The sequence below is a fragment of the Mus musculus genome, chromosome 11 (genome assembly GCF_000001635.26).
Source record: "Mus musculus strain C57BL/6J chromosome 11, GRCm38.p6 C57BL/6J".
NCBI classification, from domain to species: domain Eukaryota; kingdom Metazoa; phylum Chordata; class Mammalia; order Rodentia; family Muridae; genus Mus; species Mus musculus.
This window is the reverse complement of record NC_000077.6, coordinates 114420529-114434338: the sequence shown is the minus strand read 5'-3', so window position 1 is coordinate 114434338 and position 13810 is coordinate 114420529. Positions and strand designations below refer to the sequence as shown.

The 13810-nt window shown below is 49.5% G+C and overlaps 2 long non-coding RNA genes across 12 annotated transcripts in view; one reads left to right on the top strand and one right to left on the bottom strand.

Moving 5' to 3' along the window:
* 4932435O22Rik (RIKEN cDNA 4932435O22 gene) overlaps window positions 1-13810 on the top strand; it is a 35456-nt gene that overhangs the window by 14522 nt on the left and 7124 nt on the right. The window contains exon 2 of the long non-coding RNA NR_027643.2: window positions 10542-10808. This is a non-coding gene — a long non-coding RNA (RIKEN cDNA 4932435O22 gene). The remainder of the gene's footprint in view (window positions 1-10541; window positions 10809-13810) is intronic.
* Gm31399 lies at window positions 150-11848 on the bottom strand. Of its 11 annotated transcripts, none has more exons than XR_003949623.1 (4): window positions 10501-11848; window positions 6454-6703; window positions 3135-3337; window positions 150-1411 (listed from the first exon to the last, which is right to left on the bottom strand). It is a non-coding gene; the product is annotated as a predicted gene, 31399 (long non-coding RNA). The 11 variants fall into 11 exon arrangements; XR_880305.2 differs by having other exon boundaries at window positions 150-1484; window positions 10513-10707; XR_880304.3 differs by having other exon boundaries at window positions 150-1484; window positions 6454-7007; window positions 10271-10690.

Below are 13810 nucleotides of genomic sequence, written 5' to 3'. Positions count from 1 at the left end.
CTCCCTCCCTTCCTCCCTCTCTCTCTCCCTCCCTTCCTCCCTCTCTCTCTCCCTCTCTCTCTTTCTCCCTCCCTCCCTCCCCCCTCTCTCCCTCTCTCTCTCTCTTTCTTTCTTTCTTTCTTTCTTTCTTTTTTTCTTTCTTTCTCTCTTTCGCCTGGGTTCTGGGGATCAAACTCAAGTTCCTCAAGATTCTGTGGCAAGCGTCTCCTCAGCCTTCCCTGCATCTCCTCCATACTAAGGTGCATTCCTGTCTTCTGTCGTCACGTTGACCAGGTCTGTCTTGATCCTGGGCTTTGCAGAGAAGCAGGGCTGAGAGCAGCCTGCAGTCAGGTCAGTTCTCTGTGGAGTGCTGGCTGTGGTGGCTGGCTCTGCCTCTATAGACCAGAGCCTGGCCCTTTCCTCTTCTCCGGCCTCTTAGCCTCCGCTCTCCTCCACCCCAGCCACAAGCTCTTAGCCATCCTCTGCAACCTCTGCTGGAAGAAGGAAGAAAGAGCCTTTCATTGTAAGTGACAGTCCCCCTTAGTTCCTCAGACCACGTGGCTTGTCGCCCTGTCCCTGCATGCTGGCATTCTGTATCCCAGGAGGCTGAAGGGAGCCACCCTGAAGTCAACTGCTCTTCCTCTGCCTCCTGCCCCCTGCCAGCCCTTACCTCCAGCTCCATTAGTCACCCGGGGAAGAAGCAGGAATCCAGGCCAGGCTCATTTGGAAAAAGCCTCAAATGCAAAAAGTGTCTTCTTAAACCCAGGTAGGGGGTAATTAACCACATTTCAAAAGAATTCTTCTGTTTCAAAAGGCTCCATGGCAGGGAGCCCACAATTAGCCTGCTCCCCTGGAGCCCTGACATTGCTGGGCAGTGTCCCCTCCTCTCCTGCCCGCAACACCAGCTTGTTTTCCTTCCTAGGAGTTAAAGATAATTCTTTCTCTCCTTTTCTTTTCATTTTAATAATCTCTATCATATCTTCTCTCAGAGGGAGGATGCCCGGCCTGACCCAAGGTTATTCATTTCACAAACATAGGGAATGGAGGTTTGAGGGGGGAGCCGAAGCACAGAGAGGACCTGAAGGGGAGGGGTAGGCTGGAAAGTCCTTCTGTCCTAGAAGCCCCCGCTAATCTTCCTTCTGAGGAGAATCTTTACTGTACTCTGGAGGCAACGAAACCTGCTAAGACACCTTTCTTTCTGGCTTTTTAAGCAGCAATCTATAACCATGTCCACTCATGGGATGTGGAAGGCCATGTCCAGAGAATGGCTGGGCAGGTAGCTCCCAGGACAACAGGCACTGCTAGGAGGCATACTGTGCTTCTTAGATACCCTCCCCAATGTCTTCCTCCTTGCTGCTTGGAAGGAAATGGCAGGTAGTCCAGCATTCTTCTTAGACCAAGTTGGGACTTCGCAATGGGAGTTCAGGCTGGGCTAGTCAAAGCAAAACGACAGATAGCATCTGAGTACTGGTCTCCGTGGGCTTGTTTTAGCCTTTCACTTCTTTCTGTGAGGGGAAGAAAGAAGCTGCCATCTTGGGTAAGTCACTGTGGTGGTTTGTATATGCTCGGCCCAGGGAGTAGCACTGTTAGAAGGTGTGTCTTGTTGGAGTAGGTGTGTCACTGTAGGCGTGGGCTTTTCGACCCTCAAACTAGCTGCCTGGAAGTCAGGACTCTGCTAGCAGCCTTCAGATAAAGATGGTGAACTCTCAGCTCTGCCTGCACCATGCCTACCTGGGTGCTGCCATGCTCCCACCTTGATGATAATGGACTGAACCTCTGAGCCTGGAAGCCAGCCCCAATTAAATGTTGTCCTTATAAGAGTTGCCTTGGTCATGGTGTCTGTTCACAGCAGTAAAACCCTAACCAAGACACTCATCCCTATAGAGGACTGACTCTTCTTCTCTAGACACCCATAGCTCTTCGCCTAGGGGCAGGGCCTTGGAAGATTTCACTCACCTGTGTAGACATGCCACCTGGTGGTGTCATTTTGCAGCTTGTTAAATGACTGTATCATTAAGATTTCATGCGTGGAGCTCTCCTGTCACATATACCAAGCACTGCCACACAGTACATGTCTGATCCCCTCGCCCTTATAGTCCTTCTGCCCTTTCTTCCAGTGTTCTGTGAGCCCTAGTGTAAGGGTTGTATTGTAGATGAACTGTAGGTGTATTCATTATCGTTGGCCAGCTCATTGTCAGCTGTTCAATTTCACACATGTGCATAAATGTAGCTGGGTCATTTTTGCCCCTCCCACCATCACCTCTCACTTCCCTATTACCTCCTTTCATCCTCCTCCTAGTTCCATCCCCCTCTTCCTCCCCTCCACTGAACCCTATTTTCTTACAAAGTTCCTTTACTGTTTCATGTCATTTTGGTGTTGACATATACGTGAGTGTCTGTGTATGGTGCATCACAGTCACAAGTTTAATTAGGGTTAGAGTGGCCTGCATCAGCACAGGTGGAGTTTATTGGATCATGGGCAACTCAACAGTCACTACACCACTAAAGGAAAAGATACCCTTTCCAGCTACTCTCCTTTCTTCCTCACTTAGGGGTATCAAGAGAGCTGCTCGGGAGTTCCCTATAGACCCCAACCTAAATGGATGCCCTGACTTTGCACGTGTGCACGTGTGTGTGTGTGTGTGTGTGTGTGTGTGAGGAGGCCAGAGGACAATCTCAGACCATTTGTCAGAAGCCATCTGTCCTACTTTGAGACTTGATCTCACTCTGGCCTGGAGTTTGTCAATTAGACCAGGCTGGCTGGCCAGCAAACCCCAGGGGTTCTCCTGTTACTGCTTCCCAAACACCGGGATTACAACGGCAGCCTTTTAAGTGGGTTCTGGGAATCGAACTCAGGTCCTCATGCTTGCAAGACAAGCACTATATCAACTGGCCATCTCCTCAGCCCCGATTCCCAGTTTTGATGCTATGATATAAAACAAGTGAGTTAGAATGACCATCAGACCTTTCCCTGAATTCTGCCCCTGTACATACGTAGTGGAGTGTCAGCATCTCCACTGTAGAGAGTTTCACCTGCTGGAACCTGGTAGGGGAGAACTGGTGAGTACTGATGGTCCTTACCACCTATCTTCCAAGGCAGGAGATCCTCAGATAGAAACTACTTACAACCCACAGTGTGTCCCTGAGCTCCTTACCTGAGATGGTATTAACCATCCACCCGGGGTACTGGAAAGCTGAGCTGAAGGCTCCGTTAGGAAGAGCCACATTCCGGAGGTGTCCTGTGCAACGTGGCTCTGAGCAGGTCTTAGTGGTTTTGCAGCTTCCTGCTTCCCTGGTCTTCCCGGATGAATACCTCCATCCATTTCAGCATCAATATCCGTGGGCTTGATTCTGGGCTCTGACAAAGTAACCTGTGGTTTTTAATCTATTCGTTTATGTGAAAGTTTCACCATGGCCAGCTCTCATTCCATGACCTCTTTTCCTTAGCCACCTGGGTTTTAACTTCTGCGTCCCAGTGGTAGAAAATGCTCTTCCCTCTCCCTCCCTTGAAGACTTTGAATCTCCGGGCTGGGAAACTCTTCTGAGTTCACTTTCCTAGGTTACCAGTAAAAAAGCCTGGAGACTCTGGAAGCTGTGTCTGGGTTCACAGCAAATGCTTCCTGCGAGACATCAGAGACAGCTCAGTTGGTCAAGAGCTTCCTGTCCTAGTGTGAGGACCAGAGTTTAGATCCCCAGCACCCATAGAAAAAGCCAGCATGCGCCTACCATTCCGGTGCTGCTGAGACACAGGCAGGAGGATCTCAGAGCCTTGCTGGGGATTCAGACAGTCTGGCTTAATCAGTGAGGGGTGGGGAGAGGAGGGAGAGGGAGGGGAACACTTTACCTTAGTTTTCTTCACAAAGGGGTGGGTTTTTAAAATTAAAACGCTGTTGAGAGGCTGGTGACATGACTTAGTTATGGTTATGATTATGGTATCTGCCACCAAGCCTGACAACCTGAGTTTGATTCCTGGGACCTACATGGTGGAGGGAGAGAACCAACTCCCTACTTGTTCTCTGATGTCCACTGCATCACACACACACACACACACACACACACACACACACACACTCACACTCACATACATACACACACAATCACACATGCACTTACATATACACTATCTCTCACACACACAAACTCACATACACACACTCATACACACCTATGCTGGATGATAAGAATATCTTATTATGCACACACACACACACAAACATGCTGGGTGATTAGAATGTCCTATCATATACACATATACTATATATATATATATGCATATATATATGCATATGTGTATATATATGTGTATGTGTATATATGTGTGTGTATATGTGTGTATATATATACACACATACATATTCATCTATATGTATATATATGTGTATATGTATGTGTATGTATATGTGGGAGGCTGAGGCAGGATTGCAAGTTGTAGGCTGCCTGGGACCTAGAGTGAGACCCTATGTTAAAAAAAAAAAAAGAAAGAAAGAAAGAAAAGAAAAAACAATAAATCCAAAACCCTCTTAAGCAGGAAGGGGCCCTGGAGATCCTCTGGTGACCCTACTGTCTTGCAGGTGGGGAAACTGAGGCTCAGGGAGATGATGAGCCAGAGCCCAATTTGCAAGACTGTCTCAGGGCAGAGCTGGGATAGGAAAACCAAATGTCCCACCTCTCAGGCCACTCTTCTGTGCCTTCCCATGTGTCCCAGGCAGCCTGTCTGTCTGGAGCCGGGAGGAGACAGCGTTGCCCCTCCCCCTGCACTTCTGGGGCTCCAAGAACACCAGGCCCTTTCTCTGGAATTGTCATGGCCCCAAGTATTCTCTGACTTTTCTCTAAGAATGTGCCTTTTCAGACTTGACCTTTAAGGAGTCATCCAGCTGTACAATTCTTCCATGGGCTCCTGGGCCAGGCCTGGTTCCTGACAAGCTAGCGACCTGAGCTTTTGTGACTGCGCCTGGTGGACAGGGGCATGTGGTTGGGAGAGCTGGTTTTGGAGTGGGGGTGGAGTCCCCTCCTAGGTGGCTGAACTCTCTCTCAGCAGAGGTTTTGCAAAGGAGATTCAGCAGGGTCTGGATGCCAGGGTTGGACCATGTGTGAATAAATGCTCGTCTTTCATGCTATGCCCCATGGCTCCACACACACACAAGTCCTGAACAGAACAGCCAAGAAGAAAGGAACAAAGTGGACCTGACAGGAGACTTTCCATTGTGTGTGTGTGTATGGGGGTGGGGAGGCAATGAGTTGGGCTTTTCCCACAGACTCAGGGCATTCCACGGGCCAAAGGGATGTAGGACAGTATTCCCCACTCTTTTATATCCTGCCTCAATCAGTAAGCGAGCTTCAGTGGGTACTGAAAGATTCTGGAGCATATCAACAGAAAGGAACTCTAGTGGCAGGAGGTAGTGGTAGCAGTCAGGGTGTTGCATGCTGGGTTGCAATGGAAGCTGATTTTTCTGGGAGGTGATTTCAGGAATCACAGGTAAGGGGTGGGGCCGATGAGGCTGCAAGCAGAGCCAGCCCATTCTGTGCCTGTCCACAAGCTGTCTCTACTCCTCCATCTTTTTGAAGCTGGTGGGGGCCAGAGATGTGTGTGCATGGTTCTAGGTTCTTCCATCCGAGGAGTAAGGAGCTGTGCGGTTTGATCAGGACACCTCTAGGGAGAAACTCTTGTTTATAGAGAGTTCTCTGGCTGAGTGCTAGGTATTTGCAGCTAGTAGCTGGGGGCATGAGTGGGAATGGTCAAAGCCAAGGCTATATGCACAGGGTGCCCTCAGCTGCAGCAGGAGCAACCCCTTCTGGGAGTGGGGGATGGGGGGAGGGAGAGCATAGAGGAAAGGCGAAGGGTGCAGAGTGGAGCGAGTCTGGTTTCCTGGGTTAGAAAAGTCTCAGAAAACAGAGGCAAATGAGGGTCATGCATCCCACACCAGGCAAAGTGACCCCAGCTGGGACCTAAGATCCCAGGTGGGCTAAGGTAGATGATGTGGGCTGTGGGTAGATGACGGAAGGCATGCTCTGTGCAGCTGCGGGGATGAGATGTGAATAACCTCACAATTCCACCTCTGGGGAGTATATCCATGGGATCACTGGCATCTTGACACCTTTCCTGTCTCTTTCCTCCTTCCTCTTTCTTCTTACCCCTTTCTTCTCTCCCTCCCTCCTTCTCTCCCACCCTCCTCCCCTCCCTCCTTTCTTTCCCTTCTCTCCTCCCTCCTCCTTTTCTTCCATCCTCCCTTCCCTCCTCCCCTTCCTTCCTCCCCTTCCTTCTTCTTCCCTTTCCTCCTCCCCTCTCTCTTCTCTGTCCTCCTTTCCATCCTCCCCTCCCTCCCTCCTCCCCCTCCTTCCTCTCCTTCCTTCTTCCCTTCCCTCCTCCTCTCCCTTCTCCCCTCTCTCCCTCCCCTCTTCATTTTCCTAAATTTCTCTTCTTATTCTAACTAATCTTGTGACTCCACTTTTCATTCCCCTCCACTCTTACATTACCTGGGGCACTGTTTAGGACATTTTTACTACCAGTGCGAGTCAACCTAGAAGCCACAATCCTCAGGACAGAGACAGATGTAGTCAGGGTCCACCTTGACTGCTGCAGGATGGTCTCCAGTGCACTCTTTGCCATCCGTGGTCACAGGGTGGGCACTCCCCAGCCCCAGGAGCAGGTAGGCCAGCGTGATCGAAGACATCCATCTCCATGATAGCAGCACCTCCATAGATTCCAGAGCTGCCGGCTCGGAGCCTGAAGTTAGATGCCTGCAGTTAGATTCCAGACATGTAGCGCGAACAAGAAAATGGTGACTTTTAGCTCATTTTTGTGATTTCCACAGCCCAGTGTTGTCCCTCTTGAGGAGTTCAGGAGGAAGGACCCTTCCTACCCAGAAACCAGCAAGGGCATCCTGGTGCTATAGTGCCCCCGCAGTTGAGCCCAGGCTCTCCGCTGCCCCCTGAGGCAGGTAAGAGGGCGGCGATGCTCAGTCTTCCAAGGCCAAGTGAGGCAGCACAGAGGAGAGGGCACCCAAGCTTCTCCTTAGCTCTGCACTCAGCTACAAACAGAAAGGAGAGAGGTTGGTCTTTCTTGAGTTCTTTCACCTCACGACAAAATTTTTTTTGTTGCTCTTGTTTGAAAATAAGTCTCTGGGACTGGAGAGACAGAACAAACTGGATTGTTTGGCCCTTCACCACTTTGGAACTAAGAATAACAACAAAGGCTTGGCTGACTTAGGTGTTCTTTGTGAAGCTCGATACCACGGGGGTGGGGGGTGGGGTGGGGGAAACAAATCAAGAAAACGTGGGGAGGTTGCTGGCATCCACGTGCGCAGCCGCGCATGCGCGAACTAGGGCACGAGCTGTCCTGACTATTGTGTGCGCCAGAGCTCATCTTGGTGAGAGCCTTGGTGAGAGCGAAGAAAGTAAGCAAACCGACCAAAGCCAATGTGAAAGCAGTCAGGGTAGCTTATGGTCCTCTCTGACTATCCAGACCGTGTGGGCTGTGCCCTCATGCCAGCCCAGAGCAAAGTGTGACATTCATCCGTCACAGAGGTGAGGCTCCGGGTTTCTTCTCCTTTTGTGAGTCCCAAGATTCGAGGTTGAAGTCGATGAAAGTGACGAGGGAACCTGTAGCCGAGAATATGGGGTGTCCAGGCCACCAAACAGAGGGCTCGGGGCTGCTACCGATGGAAGGCTGGAGTTCTGGGTGTGGAGGTATTTGTTGTTAGGAGGATTGGTGGTTTGAGGAGCGTGGCAAGATTAATGAATGAATGGAGGACTGAAGAGAAGTGTCGAGCTGGGGCATGGCTCAGTGGATAGGAATCCTGACTGTGTAAGTACAAGGACCCAAGTTTGAATTCGCAGTACCTATGTTAAAAAAAAAAATCTGGGGCTAGGTATGCACATAGCTGTAACCCCAGCACTATGGAGGGCAGAGACAGCAACCTCTGGAGCTTATTGGCCACTCTCCTAGCTCCAGGTTCAGAGAGAGAGATCTTGTCTTAAGGGAATCGAGTGGAAACAGAGAGTGACAGAACATGACACTTGATATCCCCTTTTGAGCTCTGTGTGCACAGATATGTGTACTCGCCTACTTATATGTATACACTACACTATACTACACAGGCATGCACTCATGAGCACACACTCACAGGGAGAGAGAGAGAGAGAGAGAGAGAGAGAGAGAGAGAGAGAGAGAGAGAGTGTACACTGGGGAGAAGAAAGTACTCAGAGGATACTGAAAAGTCAGGTAGGCAGTGATGAGAACGGTGAGCTGTGTCCCAAGCCAATGGAAAGTCAAAAGCATGATGCACCCAAGGTGGCTGCAGGACTTGAAGCATGGAACAGATAACTGGAGGAAAGTCGGCTTACGGTGCAGGAGGTTAGTGTGTGTGTGTGTGTGTGTGTGTGTGTGTGTGTCCCCTCCCCTCTAGGGCTCACATTCAGATACTCTGAAGACTATGGGAAGGCAGAAAAGCTGGGCTAGAGCCAGAGGGGCTTCTTCCCTCTCCCACTGTGAGGTGAGTTTGGAAAGGACACAGCTTTCACTGCGGTGGGGGACTGCGTTGGGGGATAGGGTGGCATGGCGGAGGTAGCTAGAGGCAGAAATAATGGTGGTAGTGGTTGTGATGTGGGCCATTCAGTAAGCATTGGCGCGCACACACAGTAGGCACTAAATAAATGCCTTGGAAATTTATTGCCCTAGAGCCATGGATGGCACAGCAGCAGCCCTGCACTAGTAGCTTTGGTGTAACGGCTGCTATTCCAGAGAGTTATTACGGTGATAAAACCCGCCAGGCTGCTGTGCGGCTCTGCTCAGATGAGTGAGGGCTCTCAGGTCCGGGACTTGGAGTGTGCGGCGACGGAGACATGAACTCATCTAGAGATGACCTCAGTGGCCATCTCCGAATGTAAAAAATGAGTGGGCAGGAAGGGAAACCAAGAAGAAGCAGGCGTTCAACAAAGGCATCCTTGAGGGGTGGGCCTCCTCCTCCTCTTCCTCCTCAATTCTAATCCTCCTGACAGCGACCCCTGGGTTCTCTGGTACCTAGGCATGGTGTTCTCATGTCCCCAAACTGGCAAAGGGAAGGGCTTTTGTGTGATCTCGCAATTTCTTGATAACCTTTATTAGCCCTTCATACTCCCTGGCTACTGTGGGAAGCCATCCCAGGAGTGAACGTGTCTAATCCTTGTGGCACAGATGCCAGAGCTAATTGCTTAATAGGAGAGACAACTGAATCATAGATGTGGCCAGATCTGTGGTCACCCTTAGAAGTGACAGCTTGGCCCCTTGGACCAGGGGGATTGGGAAGGTGCCGTGTAGGAAAGATCTGGTCACATTAAGGTGCTTATTTTAGTAGGGCTGGATTTAAGGGCAATGAGACTGGACACTGGTGAGCTGGTTATTTTGAACTGTCACCCACGAAGAGAGTCTTAGTGAGATATTATCTAGAGCAGGTAGACCTGTGGATATGTCTGTGGGGGGTATGTTTTTGATTATTAATTGATATAGGGAGACCCAGCCCACGGTGGGCAGCACCATTCCCTAGGCTGGGCCCTGAGATGTATACATGAGTTAAGATAGCCACACAGCACACAGCATGGGTGCATTTGTTTCTCTTGGCTCTTGATTGTGGATGTCTGGTTACTCTGTTCCTGTCTCACCCTCTCCATCACCATGGATGCTTCCTTCTCAGACATTTATACCTAACACTTTCCCTGGGTGTCTCTGTAACTTTTTGGATCTTTGTTCAACCATCATTGTACTGGAAAGGGATTCCCCAAGCACTTTGCAGTAAATAATGCCATGGCTCTATCAGTCTCTATTCTCCCAGCATGCTCCAGGATAAATGTTAGATTTACCCATATATTTATTATCTGTCTCACCCCACTAGAACCTAAGCTCCCCAAGGCAGGATCAAAGTCAGTTCTCTGCTGTCTTCCTGAAGGAAGATGCTCAAGGATGCACAGAAAGAATAATACATTGAGCGGGAGAGATGGCTCAGTGGTTAAGAACACTGACTGCTCTTCCAAAGGTCCTGAGTTCAATTCCCAGCAACCACATGATGGCCACAACCATCTGTAACAGGATCTGATGCCCTCTTCTGGTGTGTCTGAAGACAGTGATAGTGTACTCACATGAATAAATAAATAAATAAATAAATCTTTAAAAAAAAAAGAATAATGTGTTAGAGATGTATGTCACCACAGAGATGTCTCGGCCTTGTGTATCAAAGTCAGGGAAGTTTTTAGGACAACACAGTCCTTTCTGCATGCCCACATGCACGGGTAAATATTAGAACTAGTTCTAACCACTGACCTTGAATGTGAACTCATGTTCATCGTTGCTGTAACCAAGCAGCAATTCAAAGGACTGACGAGTTCATTTTGGCTCACATTTTGATGGCCCCATCCATTGTGGTGGTGAAGGCACAATGGAGGGAGTGTGAGGCTGTTCATTCACATCTCCGTGGACCACAAGCAGCAAAGACACGGAAGGCAGAGTCAGTCCATAAGCGTCAATGTCCACCCACTCAGCGACTCACTTACCCAGCGACTCACTTGCTGTAGCTTTATCTTCCCTTCCACAGGTTCCATAACCTTCCCAAACTTTGCCGGGAGCTGAGGACTGAGTGTTCGAACTCGTGAGCCTGAGCCGAGTGGCATTTCATTCAAAGCACAGCGGAAGGAATGAAGGGGAAGGCTCAGAAATGAATCCTCCGGCAGACTCCGATGACAGGGACAGTCTGTAGGGCCAGGCGGGAACCTATTGGGTGCATCGCAGCCCCGTTCCTATGAAGACACAGCTGAGGCTCTTTGGCACTTTGTTCCTTCCTGTGATGACACGTTCTTGGACGGTGAGTAATTGGAGCCTCCGGGCTGCCTCTCCTTTTGAGCAGAACTGTGGTTCCGCTCCAGGGGAAGCACACAGCGGATGAGAAACAGAACACAGCCAAGGCTAACACAAACCGAGGCGTCAATAACTGCTTGACATTCTGAGAGGCGCCGCCTCACTGGTGGGTCCGACGCCACGGAAGACCTTTTTCAGTAGGCGCTAAAGTAGCTCAGCGATGCTGGCCTTTTATGGAAGAGATACACTTGAAAGGACTGGGAAGCTTTGGGAAAGCCGGATGGTTCTTTGCAGTTCGGGGTGTTTGGGGGGTAGCAGTGCAGTGAGGTGTGAATGAGTTTCATCTTAGAAAGGGGCACGTGGCAGCAGCTTCGATGTAATAGGCTTAGTTATTAGTTACTGCTGGAACAAAAACCACAGCCTTTGCATCCCCGGCAAAGCGACTTAAGGAAGAAAAGGTTACTTTGCCTTGTGTTAGAGGGAGAGCAGTCTGTCATGGCCAGGGAGTGCTGGAAATAAGCTAATAACAAATTCGAGTAGGGGGAAAGGCCGTTTTGAATATAAAGTTCTATAGGAAAGGATTCAGCACAGATTTTAAAAAAAAAAAAAAAAGGTAAAAATGGCCAAAGTAATGGTTTGGCTCAAGACAAGGGATTTAAAATCCCTCCAGAGTTGAGAAATCCCCGCCCCTTTTTCCTATAGGCCAGGAATTGCATCCACCCCCAAGCTCCTCATCTCATTAGCCTGGCTTCCAAAGCCTCAACCAATGAACAATTTGGGGCTTAGAACTGGCCCCTCTTTCTGACCTTGGGCTCAGCCTCGCAGCAGAACACTTGTAACTTCCAGAGTCGCAAGATTAGCAGCCGCTCATGTTGAAGAGGAACGGTAACAATTTGTTTCTCACAAAGGTACGGTGGCGACCGGATGTTGAGGCACCTGTCGTCAGGAAGTGGAGAGCAATGCATGCTGGTACTCAACTCGCTTTCACCTTTTCATTTCAGTCCAGGACTCTGGCCAATGGAAGGTGGTCACCCTCAGTCCTCAGTTAGTTAGGGTAGCTCTTCCCACCTCACTTAACCCAATCTAGAAAGCCTCCTTGGACATGGCCAGACCATTGTGTCCGTGGTAATTCAAGTCCTGTCAGGCTGATAATTGTTGCTAACCATCACAGGAGATAATGGCGAAAGCGTCACAAGAATGACCGTCCTCTTTCATCTCGCCACCAAACGCTTTAAAGGGACTCGGTCCTTAGACAGTCCCTCAAGTTGGAGGACTTTATGAAGGTGTGGTCTCGTGCTGGCCATTCTAGGTAGGGAATTTCCCATGAAACTGTGGGGAGCTGAAGGAGCCCTCTGAATTTGGACTAGACCATGATGTGTTCAGGATCCCCCCCCAGGGGGTTCTAGTCTGCACTCCCTTGCTGTGATACGCACCCGGTCCAAAAGCAGCTTGGGGAGTGTCTTAGTCAGGGTTTCTATTCCTGGACAAAACATCATGACCACGAAGCAAGTTGGGGAGGAAAGGGTTTATTCAGCTTACATTTCCACACTGCTGTTCATCACTGAAGGAAGTCAGGACTGGAACTCAAGCAGGTCAGGAAGCAGGAGCTGATGCAGATGCCATGGAGGGATGTTCCTTACTGGCTTGCTTCACCTGGCTTGCTCAGCCTGCTCTCTTATAGAACCAAGATTACCAGCCCAGAGATGGTCCCACCCACAAGGGGCCTTTCCCCTTGATCACTAATTGAGAAAATGCCTGACAGTTGTATCTCATGGAGGCATTTCCTCAACTGAAGCTCCTTTCTCTGTGATAACTCCAGCTGTGTCAAGTTGACACAAAACTAGCCAATACAGGGAGGAAAGGGTGTATTTCAGCTTGCAGTTGTAGTTTACCGTGGAGAAGAGTCAGGGCAGGAACTGAAACAGAGGCGACAAAGGGATGTTGCTCACCGGCTTCCTCCCCTCAGCTCTTTCAACTTGCTCTCTTTTACCACCCAAGTCCACCTGCCAGGGTCAGCACCTCTCAGAATGGGTTAGACCCTCCCACAATAGCCATCATCAATAAAGAAAATGCCCTACAGATGTGCCCACAGGTCAACCAGACGGAGGCATTTTCTCCACTGAGGTCTCTTCTTCCCTAGATGCCTTAGCTTGTGTCAAGCTGACAAAACACCAGCCAGCACCCTGGGCCAGGGGCAGGTGTCTGGAGAATCATTACCCACAGTTAGCTTCAGGTAGGTTTGGGGAAGTAGTCATTTCTCATTCCCTCGACTGAAACTCCATGAGGCTGGTTGGAGGGACCTCTGCTGAGCTGTAAGGAGACGGACAGGAAGAGGCAGGAGAGGAACTTTTGGCAGTCTTTGGCTGTGTCCTGATGGGCTGTCCTGCATTTAACATTTAGCTTTCTCTACGGCTTTCTAAGATAGCTGCTATTATCTTAACTTCATAGCTGACTAAACTGTGGATTTCAGAGGTTCCGGCTTTATTTTTCTAAGCCCACGCAGGTGAAAAGTGACAGGATTGGGCTTTGAGTTTGTGCCACGTGCCTTCTTGGTACCTACACGTACAACTTATGTCAAATCACCGCTGTGTTGTTGGCGTCCGTAGGTGTGGGACCTGGAGGTGTGAGTACGCGGCTCAAGGCCAATTCTTTGGGGTGGGTGTTTGATTAGATGTTTCTGCTCTGCAATTTCTTCTCTTGGAGAAAAAAAATATCCAAGATCATTTTTCTAATTTTTATTTGTTATTTTTCTTTCTGTTTGTGCTTGGTTCTAAGAATTTCGGGTTTTTAGAAGGATTGAAAAAAAAACATGAGCCCAGGAGGGACTGTTCTGGTTTCGCTGAATACATTCTGTGTTCCTTTGAGTCACTGACAACTGAAGCTCTGAGGCTCTTGTGACTGGGGACCCATAGCTACAGGTATGAGACCCTGTCATGCAGCAATGTTTCCTGGATTGAAACAGCCCATCCTAAGGGCAGGCTCCTGAAGACCCAGAAAGATAAAAAGGAA